Consider the following 16,522-nt stretch of genomic DNA (forward strand, 5'->3'; position numbering starts at 1 on the left):
CTGTTCATGTCTTCTGCCCATTTATTTTTTTAAGATTTTATTTATTTATTTGACAGGCAGAGATCACAAGTAGGCAGAGAGGCAGGCAGAGAGAGAAGTGGAATCCCTTGGGTCCTGGGATTGAGGGGCTCAATCCCAGGACCCAAGGATCATGACCTGAGATGAAGGCAGAGGCTTTAACCCACTGAACCACCCAAGTGCCCCCTGCACATTTTTAAATTGGGTTATTTCTTTTTGGGGTGTTGAGTTATACCAGTTCTTTATATATTTTGGATACTAACCCTTTACCAGAATTGTCATTTGCAAGTATCTTCTCCCATTCAATAGGTTGCCTTCTAGTTTTGTAGATTGTTTTCTTTGTTATGCAGAAGTCTTTTATTCTGATGTAGTCCCAATAGTTCATTTTTGCTTTTATTTCCCTTGCCAGAGGAGACATATAGAAAATTGTTGCTACAGCCAATGTCAGAGAAATTACTGCCTGTGTTCTTTTCAAGGATTCTTATGGTTTCAGGTCTCACATCTAGGTCTCTAACCCATTTCAAAATTATTTTTGTGTATGTTGTAAGAAAGTGGTCCAGTTTCATTCTTTTGAATGCAGCTGTAAATTTTCCCAACACTTTCTGCTAAAGAGACTGTCCTTTTTCCATTGCATAGTGTTTCCTCCTTTGTTGAAGATTAATTGACCATATACTTTTGGGTTTATTTCTGGATTTTCGTTTCTATTCCACCATGTGTCTATTCTTATGCCAGTATCATACAGTTTTGATTACTACAGTTTTGAAATATAACTTGAAGTCTGGAATTGTGAGACCTCCAGTTTTGTTTCTTTTTCAAGATTGGTTTGGCTATCTAGAGTCTTTTGTGGTTCCATACAAATTTTGAGATTATTTGTTCTAGTTCTGTGAAAAATGCTGTTAGTATTTTGATAGGAATTGAGTTAAATCTGTAGATGGCTTTGGGTAGTATAAACATTTTAACAGTATTTGTTCTTTCAATCTATGAGCATAGAATGTCTTTTCAGTTTTTGTGTCCTCTTCATTTCTTTCATCAATGTTTTGTAGTTTTCAGAGCACAGGTCTTTCACTTCTTTGATTAAGTTTATTCCTTGATTAAAAAAAATATTATTCTATATATTCATAATGAGAAAACAGATTAACATATATTTTATATGAACCTATACTCATTAAGAGTTTTCAAAGAATATATAATGATCTAGGAAAATACATAAAATATTAAATTAAGTGGGAAAAGAATGTAAGACATTTTACATCACATCTCAGTTCTATCTGTCGATACAAAGAAATATCAGAAAAAAGGTAGAAATAAATAAAATATCTCAATATGATATCTGAGTGGGCTTACCTATAATATTTACTTTTTCTTCATATCTTTTTTTGAAATTTTATGATACATTCATGCACTATTTTTCATTATTGGAAATATAAGACACTCTTTAAGAAGAGGATATTATGTGAGAGTATTATGGAACAGATGCACAATAGCCAAAAACTATCATCTTTCAATAAAAGTGCCACTGCAGTGAGGTGGGAAAGTGGCTATCTGTTCTATAGTGGTTCTGTGTCTGTTCACAATCCATGTAAAAAACAGTTACTTTGATTACTAACTCTATACTCACACACAAAAAATCAATCATAAGTGAGATAAGTAAAAAGCAAAATAAAAACAAACAAACAATGTTGCCCAATAGAAATGTAATGGAAGCCAATTTTTATCAAGGTGTAATCTACATAGCATACAATCTACCATTTAAACTATATGATTCGGTGTTTTAAAATTATTTTCACACAGTTCTGCCACCATTACCACAATCAACCATTTTGGAAAACTAATTGACAGTACCGATTAACATTAAACATTTGTTTTCTCTGTACCACTCCTGTATATACCTAATAGAGATGAGTACACATGTCCACCAAGATATATGTAAATGAGTGCTCATTTCAATACAATTTATAATTGCCAACAATTATAGGGTCAAAAATGACCCTAACACTCATCAGTACTGTGGATAATCATATAACAATACATTCACCAATGAAATATTAAATAGTAATGGAAAATAACAGCGCATCTAGGCAGAAGTATGTATTGCATTCAGAGACATAACATTCAAGAAATTAAGCTATCTGTGGAAATGTATTGATGGCATTAACCCATTTATATGAATCAGAAAGAGAAGCAAATGAATCTGGGGTAATAGCTGCCAGACCGACCAGTATTTTGTGGAGGGTATTGAGTGGGAGAGGACAAGAGCAAGCATTTCAGGCTGCTGGGAATTTTCTATGTCTTTAAGTGTGTGATGCTTGCCCAAGAGTAGGCATTTGGAACATTTCATCAGGTGGTACACCTAAAGTTTGTGCGTTTTATTGCATGCACGTTACACTCCATGTACAATTTTTGAAAATTTAAAAAGTATAATATGAGGCAATGAAAGATTCCCGTAGGTCAAACAACCCAGGAGTGATGGGAATAAAAATTTAATGATGTAGAAGATCAGTCTTTTTAGGGAAATAAAAATTGCTTGGACTAGAGCATGGTAACAGACTTTTTTAAGTAGTTTTATTCATCATTTTTTAGTTGATTTGGCTTGGTTTTAAATTATTTTTATATTATGGCAGTTTTGATAGCTAAATTGCTTTCATGATTTGAAATCTCCAGATATATTTAAGGGCAGAAGAAAATAATTGCTATAATGAGTAAAAAAGAACCCTTTCTGCCTCAAGCTTACAAAGATAAGAGGGCATTTAATGGAGCTTTTCGTTTAACTTTAAAAGCACTCTGCATGGGGGAACCCTCTTTCCATATAATTTAATGACCCAGGAAGAGTTTTCATGAATGGCAAACTAGTGTGCTGTGTATAGGGTAGAAAAGAAGCAGAGGGAGTGAGTGGGTTGGCTTACACCGTAAAAGAGGTGGTAATGTTTACCCTATCAGAACTGGGCTAGAAAAAGACAAAATAAAGGTAAGGAGATACACATTAGGTATGACACAAAAAAGAGTACCTAATACTGCATTGTGGACAGTAGCTCTTTGAAGGGTCCATTGACTCTTACCTATGACCAGACAGGGAAGGAAAAACAATGAAGTAGGTACAGAACTCCAAGAAGATATCTGGCCAGTTTTCTCTGTTCTGTGAGGCCAATACCATTCACTCATTTTGGTATATATATGATATATTATATATATATATATATATTATATATATATATATATAATATATATATATATATATATAATTATTATGAAATCATCTGATCAGTATTTTTCTTTACATTAACTATTTCTTATAAATCAATCACACTTTTGTTAAGCAATACTGTAAGAAACTGTATTTGGGGGTTGCTACATCCTTAAAACCTAGTCATATATATGTATGTATTTTTTAAACAATATATAGGGATAATCTGAAAGCCCCTCACATCACCAGTGGTGTAAATATCATCATTTGAATAACATTGACGTAAGGGACACCAAATGGCACACTTAATTTCAAAGCTTGGTCTTTATTATTGGAAACCTATTATGTTGTATGAAGTTACCATCAAGAAAGAGAAATCTTTGCATTAAGACAATAACTTTTAATGGTCCTAAACTGGGAAATGTAAGTGTGTCAGCAGAGAGGGAAAAGTCATTATCAGGCATAATTACAGATAATCTTACCCCTCGTATATAGCAGGGCTATATAACAGGGCTCTCAGGGAATGGATTAGTAGAAACTCACATTTTGATATTTGAGGCAGGGAGATCATAGACCCTGGCATAGGACTGGACGGAGTTAGGAAACACAGTGAAAATATCAGGACAGATATATAGATATAGAGATCTATATGGCCAAGGAGAGCAATCATGATGTCAAGGGAAGTTTCAAAATCTAGCCTAGCTATATTACAAATGTCAGTGAATAAGACACATTGGTATTAGTGAAAATGTGGGATGGAGTGGAAAAGAATATAAATCACATCTATATGGTCAGTTGGTTTATGACAAAATTACTAACACAATTAAATGGGCAAAGGAAATTCATAATCCAATCAAGAAATGGGCAGAGGACATGAACAGACATTTCTGCAAAGAAGACATCCAAATGGCCAACAGACACATGAAAAAGTGCTCCATATCACTCGGCATCAGGGAAATACAAATCAAAACCACAATGAGATATTACCTCACACCAGTCAGAATGGCTAAAATCAACAAGTCAGGAAATGACAGATGCTGGCGAGGATGCAGAGAAAGGGGAACCCTCCTACACTGTTGGTGGGAATGTAAGCTGGTGCAGCCACTCTGGAAAACAGCATGGAGGTTCCTCAAAATGTTGAAAATAGAACTGCCCTATGACCCAGCAATTACACTACTGGGTATTTACCCTAAAGATACAAACGTAGTGATCCAAAGGGGCACATGCACCCGAGTGTTTATAGCAGCAATGTCCACAATAGCCAAACTATGGAAAGAACCTAGATGTCCATCAACAGATGAATGGATCAAGAAGATGTGGTATATATACACAATGGAATACTATGCAGCCATCAAAAGAAATGAAATCTTGCCATTTGCGACAACATGGATGGAACTAGAGCGTATCATGCTTAGTGAAATAAGTCAAGCAGAGAAAGACAACTATCATATGATCTCCCTGATATGAGGAAGTGGTGATGCAACATGGGGGCTTAAGTGGGTAGGAGAAGAATCAATGAAACAAGATGGGATTGGGAGGAAGACAAACCATAAGTGACTCTTAATCTCACAAAACAAACTGAGGGTTGCTGGGGGGAGGGGGTTTGGGAGAAGGGGGTGGGATTATGGACATTGGGGAGGGTATATGCTTTGGTGAGTGCTGTGAAGTGTGTAAACCTGGTGATTCACAGACCTGTACCCCTGGGGATAAAAATATATGTTTATAAAAAATAAAAAATTAAACAAAATAAATCATTGTCATAAAGGCAAACTTAAAATAATAAAACTTTGAGAATAAAACAGGTAATGATCTTTGTGATTTTTGGCTGAGCAAAGATTGCTTCCAGCCTAAAAATCATGAACCATTAAAGAAAAAGTGGATAAATTGGACTGCATCAATTTTTTCCCCCAAAAAACCTCTTTAAAAGACATTCAAGAAAACTTAAAGGCAAGCCACAGAGTGAAGAATTCCTTCCAACACACATTATCAGACAAAGGACTTGTATCCGGAATGCATAAAAACCCCTTGCAACTCACAAGAAGGCACACAACCTAATAAAATATGGGCAAAATTTAAATAGAGATTTCACTAAAGAAGATATGCAAATGACCAACAAGCACATGAAAAGATACTCAATATCATTAGTCATTAGGGAAATGCAAACTAAAACCACAAAGAGATACCAGTACATACTGCTGGGCAAGGGGGAACCGGAGTATCCTGATTTAACTTTTGGAGGGTTTTTTTCTTGTATTTTAACAACAAATCTTTTCAATTTTCAAGGGCAAATGTAAGCAGGAATCATTAGCAAGCCAACCCGAAGGTGGGAGAGGGTACATGATTTCATTAGGCCAATTAAAAAAAATCATTTCTAAAGATGCTGTTTTTCATCTTTTCCATAATGAACTTGGGAGGCGTGGGATGCTAAGATTTTTGTGCCATTTCAGGCTGGGATAATGGGCTCCCCTGGGTCCTACCTCAGTTCTGCTGCCTTGCTCTGTCAGGCAGGGAAACAAAGACACCAACTTGCATCCCTGGCTTTGTCATATCCATGCCTGAAGATGGTTTTATGTAGGTGGTTCTGGAAATATGGGGATTTAAGTTCCCCTACTCCAATAATTGTCTCAGAGAAGTGGGATTTTGTGAGGTTGAGAGGAGAGAGAAGATGAAGGCTATTACTGAATAAATGTCCTGCTTCTGCTGTTGGGATAGATACATCATCGTCCCAGCTGTCACCAGTCACCACTAAATGAGCGTGCGTTTGTCACGCTTCATTTAGCGGGCTTTCAGTACTGGCTGAGCTTGAGCCTGGCCAAGATTATAGACTATTTAAAGTCTCTAAACCAGAGTTCATAATAAATCCCCCCACAAAGCCAGAGCCAGTGGTGAAGGGAGCCAGGTTATTGCAAGGCTTTGTGAAAAGGATAAAGGTAGAATCGATACTGCAGAAAAGAACTAGGGAAACGAAAGAAGTAAGGCAGACATCTTGGAGGTCTTTAATATGCATGGGTTTTTCTGTGCCCCACTAGCTACAGGCAAATCACTCTCCTCAATCCCATAATCATTGAAAAAAACAACCAATGAAGGTAATGGAAACTCTAAGGGTTCAAGGAACTGGGAGGTGTTTTTGCAAGGGGGGTTGGAGCAGGAAGCAAAAAAAGTCACTGCTCAGCCTTGGCACAACTCCACTAGTATATAAACATATGTCTGCGGTTGATGGAAGGAAGCTGTGGCATGGGGCAAGTTTGGTCCATTCCTTGCAATCACTTAGAATGGGTAGTGACCTATTGTAAAAGCCAGAAAAATATGTGTACAAAGCAGTTGCTCTCATCCTGAATGGCCTCCTGAGCAGTGTGAGTTAGGAGAAACACTCACCTCAAACCTGTCCTCTCTCATCTGCCCTGTGATGTGGATGTCAACACCAAAATGATGTAGAGAATCCAAAAGTGGAAGTAAATCCTAGAGTGCCTGCTAGAGAATGTGGATAGATACAAGATTCTGCCTGTGAAGAAGGAGGGGAGGCAAGTTAAAATTATATGGCAGGAACTGGGACAAAGGTATGGGGGACTGTTCAAGTCAGCAGGGAGGATGAGCCAAAGTAGAGAGAGAGCTGTGTGAAGAATGGGTGAGGAAGAACATGCCAGGAGGAGAGAATATGAGGTGTCCCTGGAGAGTTCAGATTATGAAAGGGTTTCAGATCCATCCTATGGAGTTTCAACTTTATGCCGAAGATAATTGAGAGACATGGGAGAGTCCTAAGGTATTGAAGGATCTTAAGAGTGTTATAAGGAGATTATTATACCTCCAGTATGGAAAACAGGTTGGGAGGGAGCAAAACTAAAGGCAGAGAGGTTGGTGGAGATGGCTATACTGGTCCAGATCTATTATGATGAACTGACCTCCTGAAGAAACAAAGGTGGAAAAATGGGGGGGGGGGGATGGTGGATAGAGTCCTCCAGTCAGTGTTGGCATGGATTTGTGATTAGTTGACTGGTTACTGTGTTCCCTGCTTTGCTGTTTGAAGTATGACTGACAATGCAAATGTCTCAGCCCCAACTCACTCTCAGTCATGGAAAGCCTGATACTTGTTGCTACAGTCTCCATTCGCTGATAATACCCAAGAATCTTTAGGGAACATTCTCATGTTTGGATTTGAATTTGAAAGACTATGGTACCATTATAAGTAGTTGTATCTTCTAGTCTAAGAGGATCAGTAATGCTACTAGTGTTACCTCCAGTCCCAGAGGCCTGGGGATGGCAGGTGAAACCTAGTCAAGAAAGATTATCCTGCCTCTGTGGTGCAGCTACTGTTAATTTGTGTGATTCCCCTGTTGTGTCCAAAGCAATGTTAAGTACTTGCTCTATTACAACCATTGTGCAAACCCCTGCTGATGCTACAATTACATTTTTTTTTCTTAGTCTTTTACAAACCCCAGTGGTAATTTGCTCAGCGAAGAACATACCCAAAAGAATTGTCATGAACTTCCAACATTAAATTTATATAGACCCCATCACGTTGTTTCTTCCTTAGGATGTCAGTTTTCCCCCATAAACTAGGACAGAAGAGTCCCCATTCTCTGCCATCTTAGGGGGCCAGAGCCACTATTTTTATATAGCACCAATGTCCTAGGTCAAGTTCCCAGAAGCTGACTCTGAGTTGATGATTCCTGTGAAAACAATTTATTTTAAAAGTGCATCTAGGGAAAAAGTATAAGGGAGCAGAGCAGGGAAGAAGGAAGAAGACAAGCAAGGATGCAGCTTCAGGAAAAGCCTCAGTTTTAGTCTAATCCTACAGAGGGCTATGGAGTGTAAGTTATGTCTCAGAATTTTCCTTCACTCAAGGCAAAAGAGTTGGGCTCTCCTACTTGTTGTCCAAGGTCTATTCCAGGGGTTGTCAACTGCCAGACACTTCCTGATCTGTGCCGGTGATGTGGGCAGAGAAGCTTCAGTAGCCAAAGGACAGTCCTGCAGGTGTCTGCAAATGTGAGGCTTAGGCAACAGCCCATAGAATGAGGGATGGGAATACAGAAAGGGTGAGAGGGACCTGAAGGGAACTGGGAGGAATACTAGCTGTCCTCAAATTATACCTGGATTTGCAATCTCCTAATACTTTTATCATGGGTGAATCATTCCATTCATTGAATCTGGGGTTTCTGTCATGCCCATTTTTTCCCTGTCCAATCACATTCTGAATTTAAAGGGATAAGGTGGGGGACTATTGATTCTTCCCCTTCTGAAAAGCCATGAATTCTCTATGCAAATATCCTTATCACTTTCAATCTCTACATTTCAATTTTGTCTCTCTCCTATATGAGACATTTGTGTTTCCATCTCTTCAGAGATTCTCTTACCATTAAATTCTGGGAATGAGGAAAGATCCAGAATGATACCCAGGATTATTACTTCATCTACTGTGTTTCAGAGCATTGGCTTCTCTAGGCATGAGTCTGAGCTCCTTGTGGGCACTTTCTCAGGTTCACGCAGCTTGCAGGGCAAGGGATTGACATTTGGGACATTCTGCTGGTTTCCTGAAGATCATGAAAAAGCTATAAGAGAACCTCAGAGAGGACCTTCAGGCCAGATTCTTTGCTGAAACTAAAGATATAAAAGGAACGCAGGTGTATTTATTGTTCTAAGGTTCACAGTTCCTACAACCATAGAGTGATAGAACTCTCTCAACAATGGGATTTTTTTCGTTATCTCCTTTATGGTAGGAAGCAAGAAACCAAAGCCCAGAGGCTGAGTGACCCATGCACTGGTCGTTCAGTTAATTGGTTGTAAGACCAATGCAGTGGAATCAGAGTCTCGTGGTTTCTACCAAGGTAAATACATTCCTGAATATAAAAATGAAAATGGCTATTAAAATTGTCTAGATTTTATTTCCCCAAATTCACCATTTTATTCCATTCCTCCAATCTTCCATGAAAATCTTCGAAATGTTTTAAACTAATTTCTGTTTGCCTCAAAAACCATGGTCTAAATATACTGAGCTATTTTATGCTGTTTGTAGTTGTCAATCACTCTATAAATATTTACTATCCTCATGAGCCCAAAAAAGTTCAAAGAAATACTATTTCCAGGAAAGTTGAGGCAAAATCTAAGCACATATTCCAATAAATATGATGACTCCAGCTGTAGTATTCCAGCAGATGCATTAACCCGATTTTAGGAACCAGATGTGCTATTTAAGTTTAATTCTCAGGATTTCCTGTACCACCATTGCTTAGCTCTGTGGCCTTGGACAAGTTATTTAATCTTTCTAACTTATAATTTCTACAAAATATGTGCAGTAATAATAATCTTCCTTACTGAATTGTGTAACAGTAACAATGTTGTCCGTAATGCCTTTAGCATGATACCTAGAATACAAGCATTCTTCTTACAGTTCTTCTTATTATTGACTTTATTTACATTTTTCATTATTGAGATGTAATTGATACCTCATAATTCATTATTTTTGAAGTATACAATTCAGTATTGTTTAGAATACTTCACAAAGTTATGCAGTCATCATCACTCTCTAATTCCAGAACATTTTCATCATCTGTAGAAAAGCTACCATACTTTTTCATAGTGGTTCCCCTTCTTCCATTCCCCCTAGCCTCTGGCACTTACTAATTTACCTTCTGTATTTATGGATTTACCTATTCTAGACATTTTTTATGAATGGAATTATACAATATGTGACATTTTTGTGTCTGGCTGCTTTTATGTGCTCAAGTGTCAGCCATGTTGTACTATGTATCTGTCCTTCTTTCCTTTCTATGGCCAAATAATATTCTATCCTATGGATATATTATATTTTGTTTACCCACTCATCAACTAATGGACACCAGTTGTTTGACTTTTTGGCATTATGAATAATGCTGCTGTGAACATTCATGTACAAGTTTTTGTGCAGATACATATTTTCAGTGTTCTTGAATATATGCCTAAGAGTGTAAATACTATGTCATCTGCTAATTCTATAATTAATGTTTTAAAGAACTGAAAAAATGTTTTTCAAAATGGCTGCACTCTCTTACATTTCTACCAACAATGTAGAGGATTATAATTTATTCATACCCTGTTCAACACTTGTTATTAACTTCTCTTTTGATTATAGCCATTCTAGTATATGCGAAGTGGTATCATATGATGGTTTTGACTTGCATTTCTTTAATTATTAGTGATCTTGAGCATCTTTTCATGTCCTTATTGGCCATTTGTATGTCTTTTGGAGAGCTGTCTATTCAAATCTTTTGCCCATTTTAAATTGCATTTATTTTTCTTTTTATGATTGAGTTGTAAGAATTCTACACATTTTATTGGGTGTTAGTTTGCTAACACAATGTTGCAAACACAAAGAAGAAAATATAGATACATTCTTGCTTTTGTGATATTATATTCTAATGCAAATATAGATAACAAAAAAAGGCAAACAAGTAAATGAGCAAGAAAAATAATAAATGTTATAAAGAATAATAATAAATGAGAAATATAAATAAAATAATATAAATTAAATATATTTGTAAATATAAATATAAATAATATAAATAAAGAAATAATAATCATAAGAATAATATATGTTATAAAGGAAAGAAAATGGGGAATATAACAGTGACAGGCAGAGTGGGGACAACATAAGATATGGTGGAAAGAGAAAGATACACTTTCAGCTTTCATTCAAAACCTATAGCAATAGAACTAACCTATTATGGAAAGATGAGCTATTACTGAAAAGATGTAGCAAGATTTCAGTAACATAAACAAAAAGAAAAAGAAAACTGTTTATTTTGTATACTTAATAAATACGTACTTACTGATAAACTGGAAAAAGCACTGTATGATCCCTGAATTCAGAGGTACAATATTTCTTTTTTCAAAATATGTCAAGGCAAATTTTGCCTACATGCTGACATGTGAAAGGAATCTTGGACAAAAATTACACATTGTCAAATAATTGCAGATTTGGGCCAAGTTGATCAAAATTTCTACCAATAATGTGACTAAGCTAAAAGTGCCATTTTCAGTTATGGGTAACACTTTATTTATTTACTATAAACTACCAGTTTATAGTAATGAGGCCAAAGGGTAAAGTATAACTTTAACTTATCCTCTCTATTAAGAAAATAGATGGCATGGGGGGAAAAATGAGGCATTCAAAAATGCTTGAGCTAAGTTCTATGCTCCTAACGTTGAACTTTCTTTGAAATCATTTTCCAAAGCAAATCCATAAAATATGAGGGGACCGTATTTCCTATTTGCAAACAATGCATAAAACATTAAGTAACAAGAACAATATTCACATTTTAAAAATGCAATTTGGAATGTAGTGCTCCCTTGCTTGTTTTGGAGCCAGCTGCCAGAGAATATGAATAACAAGATCAGAAAAACCCAATAAAGGCTAAGTGTGCTTGTGGGTAATTTCCCCCATCATATGGGTGTAGTTCCAACAAGACGAAGGACAGGTACCTGAAACCAGTGCACACATCTCACTAGAATCTAAGCAAAAACAAAATACAAACAAAACAACAACAACAACAACAAACACAAGAAAAACCCCTCTGTTCAAAACATCAATGTAATGCAGCTTGAACTATTCAACCAAGCATCCAGCAATACCTTCTTATAAAGGCTGATGCTTTCACTAAATTGAAGAGCAGAAATTCAAAACTAGAAGTTAGCAAAAATGCCTTCAGAGTAATATATGGAAAGTAGTATCTATTTTTGGTAGCTATTAGATATCAATTTTTTAAAAAGCTATTTATTGTCTACCTACCATGTACCAGATGCCATTTTTTAGATGCTGGAACACAAAGATAAGAAAAACAGACAAGACTTCATTCTTAGTAAGGCTACTACATTCTAGTGGAAGACACAGATAATAAACAAACAAACAAATAAGAGAACTTTGGGATATAACGAGTGCTAACAAATTATATATAGGGTTATATATAATGATAGGAAAAGTTAAATGGGGACAGGATTAAAAAAGGTGATTAGCAAAGATCTCTGTATTATAAAATCAGATCTATAATTATACAATGGGACTTGAGATTTGAAAAACTAGGCTTGAATAAAATATTTCATGTTGTATTTTTTTGTATATGCTATGTGTGTTATTTAACCTTTGTTACAATTAAAGAAGGAATTCTACTTTGTGTTGTTTTTCACTACTTCTCTAACCTCATTTTTATTACTTTGTACATTTACAAAGGTTTGAATCAATTATTTTGGGGGAGAATATTAGCATATTAAAATAACTTCTGTATTTGAAGGTCTTATATTCTATCAAAAGTAACTCTGTTATAACCAATATTGTCCTGCTCCAATACTTAAAGGATTTGCTTGCTTCCTCTCTGTATCAGTTAGCTATCACCACAATAATGCTGTGTAACAAAATCCCCAAAATCAGTGTTTAAACCAATTATTTATTCTAGTTATGCATCGGTGAGGTAGGCTGATCAAGGATTGACTTTGGACTTGGCTGAAAGCTGCAGAGTGGAGTTTCTCATTTTCCTTAAACCAGTAATTACCTGAGGAAGGGTTCTTTTCATGTAGAATTGCAAGAGACGAACCTGAACCATGAAGCATGTGTTAAGCACATGTACTAACATCCCATTGAGCAAAGGAAGTCACATAGAAAAGGCCAAATCAAGTGGTGGGAGCTATACGCTTTCCAATATGTGACCTGAGGAAGTCTCACTGCCAAGCCCAACATCAACAGAGCACAGAAGTAACCCCTCCCTTGCAGTTAAAAGAGAGGAAGGCTATATTTTCCATATCTTTCACTGAGCAACTAAATATTGAGCATATGGTATATTCAAAATATTGTGTTATATGCTGTGGGATATACAAAATTTAAAAATTAAATAGAAGTACAGGCTATGTGCAAAGAAACTTATTTAAGTATGCTTATTTGAATCAATAACACAAGGTAGCAATTCTCAAGTATATTTTCAAAGAATCCGGTAAAAGGTCTTGGACATTCAGAGAAGGATGATATTACATGTATTCCTCATCTTACATTGTCTTTTCAATATCGAAGCTCTTAGGCTGAAAATAACGCACACCTACTCACTATTTCTACACATAAACACATAGACAGACACATGCATGTATGATACATCATGCTGAATGTTTAATATATATACATAATCTTCCGTCTTTATAGAAGATACTGTCAGTAGCCTTTCCATTTCTCCTTGCCACTTACATGCGTATAGAAACTGTGGCGTTCAATGCAAGAACTTGTAGCCCTCTATGTAAAGGCTTTTCTTCTCTGAGGTGCATGTGTGTCTTATGCATGGGATTGGCTAGATGAGCCCTGGAGCTCAAGTTCTGGTAGCTACCCTCAGCTAGGGATGGACCAGACTTGATGGGAAAACCCCAGCTCTTTGCCTCCTGGCTCATTAAGGGTTCTCCAGCAGGATGGAGCCCTCAGGACCCACAGTGGTACCTGGTTTAAAACACCTTCTGTTGGTTTCCTTCCCTTCCCTGTCTTACTTCCTCGGTCCTTATCAATGTGCTTCATAGGATCACCTGCCAAATAAATTAATTACCACCATACCTGGATTCTTGTTTCAGACTCTGCTTCTGAGTAATCCAAATGAAGATCATGAAATAAACTGGAAATAACTCCATTTGAGGCAGAAACGTTAGACCAAAGCCAAAAGCCTTGAGGTCGTCAATGTTTGACTTGGTATCTGGATTGGAGCTTTTAATCTGTGCTGAGTTTCTATATCAAAAGCAGCATTTTCCATCTCTACAGAACACATTATGTGCTTTATCAAGCAGCACAATTCAAGTTGAATTTGTGTCACTAAGAAAGATTATATACAACCAGCTGAAGGAACTGGGGATCAGTTCTTATGTCAATAGTTCATTCTTCATGAGGACCTGATAAAAACCAGAGCCATGCACCCATCTTCTCATTCCTTTCTAACCACTATTAATTCTACCAGCACTTAGTGATAGTTTACTACATGAATGTTTCTATTCTACTTTTCAAGATTAAATATTAGATTTAGGCCTGGTACCTCCTGCCCTCTAAGTATTTATAATTGAGTTAAGAGTCAGGCATGGAAGGAGGTAATGAAAATTAAACTATAATATAAACTATGGCAAATGCCATAATCAAGGAATAAGTAAACTACTATCTGCATGTACCCAAACCTGCTCTGAAGTGGGCCTTGCTAACAAGGTAATCTCAGATAAGCATTAAAATATAGGTTGGAATAGATTTTTGAAAAGAAAGACAAGCCACTCCTGAAAATACAACATATAGTTTAAAATAAAGGATAAAGTTTCAAATAGTTAAAATAGTTAAAGTTTAAAATAAAGGAAATAGTTTAATATGTATTTGGGGGGATTTTTTTTGTTATTTTTTTTTAAAGATTTTATTTATTTATTTGACAGACAGAGATCACAAGTAGACAGAGAGGCAGGCAGAGAGAGAGAGAGGGAAGCAGGCTCCCTGCTGAGCAGAGAACCCGACGCGGGGCTCGATCCCAGGACCCTGAGATCATGACCTGAGCCGAAGGCAGCGGCTTAACCCACTGAGCCACCCTTTTTTTTTAAGCAAAAAACTCTTTTATTTTTATTTTTTTAACAAATGGTGTATTGGACCCAACTTTGTGAAATCTGGATCAGGTAACATTTTGTCAGGAAAACAGAATTGTTTTTATCATATTTTATTCAGGGTCAGGGAATTGGTTGCACAGGTGCTGGAGGACAAAGGGGCCAATGAGGAAAGTGGTGTCCCACCTGCGAGCAGAAGACCTGCAGCATGCTTTAGCTGCAGAGACTTAGGGGATGTGGCCTTTAGGCTTGTTGCCAGCAGGAGACAGAGATAAGAGATGCCCTCCTCTCCTCCCTCCCATGTTCCAGATTCTCACCAAGTCTCCCATTGGCTGAGCCCCATGGAAAAGTGCTTCCATGGGAGCCTGGGAAATAGCAGGTGAGGAGCCCCACTGTCATGAAGGTTGAGTCAGGGCACAGGTAAGGAGGGGACTGGAGGGCAGCCCAGCATAAGTCTGGCATGGGAGCTCAATTTTACATTTAGGTTCTCAGGGTCTTTCTCTGCAAATAGAAATTAACGCCCACTCCCCTCTTGAGAAAGAAATAATGTGTGTGTGTGTGTGTGCCTGTGTGTATGCATATGTGTATGCATATGTGTATGCATACACACAGTCACACATACGCATACACACACAAACACGCAGAGCCTGAAATCCTGAGATTGGCATTATAACATCTGTGATCAAAAGTTGAGAAATAACTATTACTTGAAATTCACACTGTAGCTTATCAGCAAGTGAAAATGACCCTTCATCTTTCTCAAAAACATTTTAAAAATACGTGTAAGCTCTTCCACATCCTTATGTCTTGGTGTTTAGATCCAATTTATATTTTGAATAGAAGTGGAGCTACTCTTTCTGGAAGCTACCTTGTTCCTATCTCAATCCTTGTTCTTCCGCTTTTTCTCTTACTAGTTAATTACCTGTCAAACCGATGTGGGATTTAGCCCCTCCTCCCCTTCCCCTGCACACATTAAAATAATTGTTTTTCTTAGAGTAGCAGTGCAAGGAGGTTAGAAATAGTAGAGATGTTCAAAAGAAACTCCAGAAAGAGTCAGTCACCAGAAATTGCTGAGCACGTTTACATGCTCAGCACTAGCTTTATGTTTATGCGGGCTCTAAGATATTTTGTGTCATTGCTATAGTCTCTTTGCCTTGTTGTAATAGTCTCTTTGCCTTTTCCCTCCCTTCTTCTCTTCTTCCTTCCTTTCTCTCCCTTATTTTGGGCACCCTCCCCCCCTCTCTTCCTTTCTTCCTCTTTGTTTCTTCTTTAATACCCTACAACTCTACATAAAGCATTTGAGATTATGATTTTTACAATCTGGTTAGAGAAACATGTGAAATGACTAGAGAAGGACAGAACACACGTTAAAGTGGTGATTTTGCAACTAGTATAAGTGAGGAAAAGACAGGGAAGGGCTGTGTGGGCAGCAGCAGTAAGACTTCACACACACTCTGGGATGGGAATTGAGCCTTGAAGATTAGTGAATTTGCACAGACAGGAAGGAGAAGGAAGAGTAAGGTAGAGCGAGGGAATATCAGGTAGAGTCACAGTACTAGGAAAGAAGAGGTGAGGGTAGAAAAAGGGAAACGGGTGTCACAGGGCCCTTCTTCGTGGGTGCACCTTCTGGTCAACTAGTTGTCCCCTTGCCGGTCCTTTATTCACATTATCGAGGCAGTGAGAACATTTACTATTTGGTGTCCCTTCTATGAGGGTTCATCATCCTCAGGCCATCTACAGGAGTGAAAGATTACTCTTCCT

Source organism: Mustela lutreola, chromosome 9 (assembly GCF_030435805.1).
Source record: "Mustela lutreola isolate mMusLut2 chromosome 9, mMusLut2.pri, whole genome shotgun sequence".
Lineage (NCBI taxonomy): Eukaryota > Metazoa > Chordata > Mammalia > Carnivora > Mustelidae > Mustela > Mustela lutreola.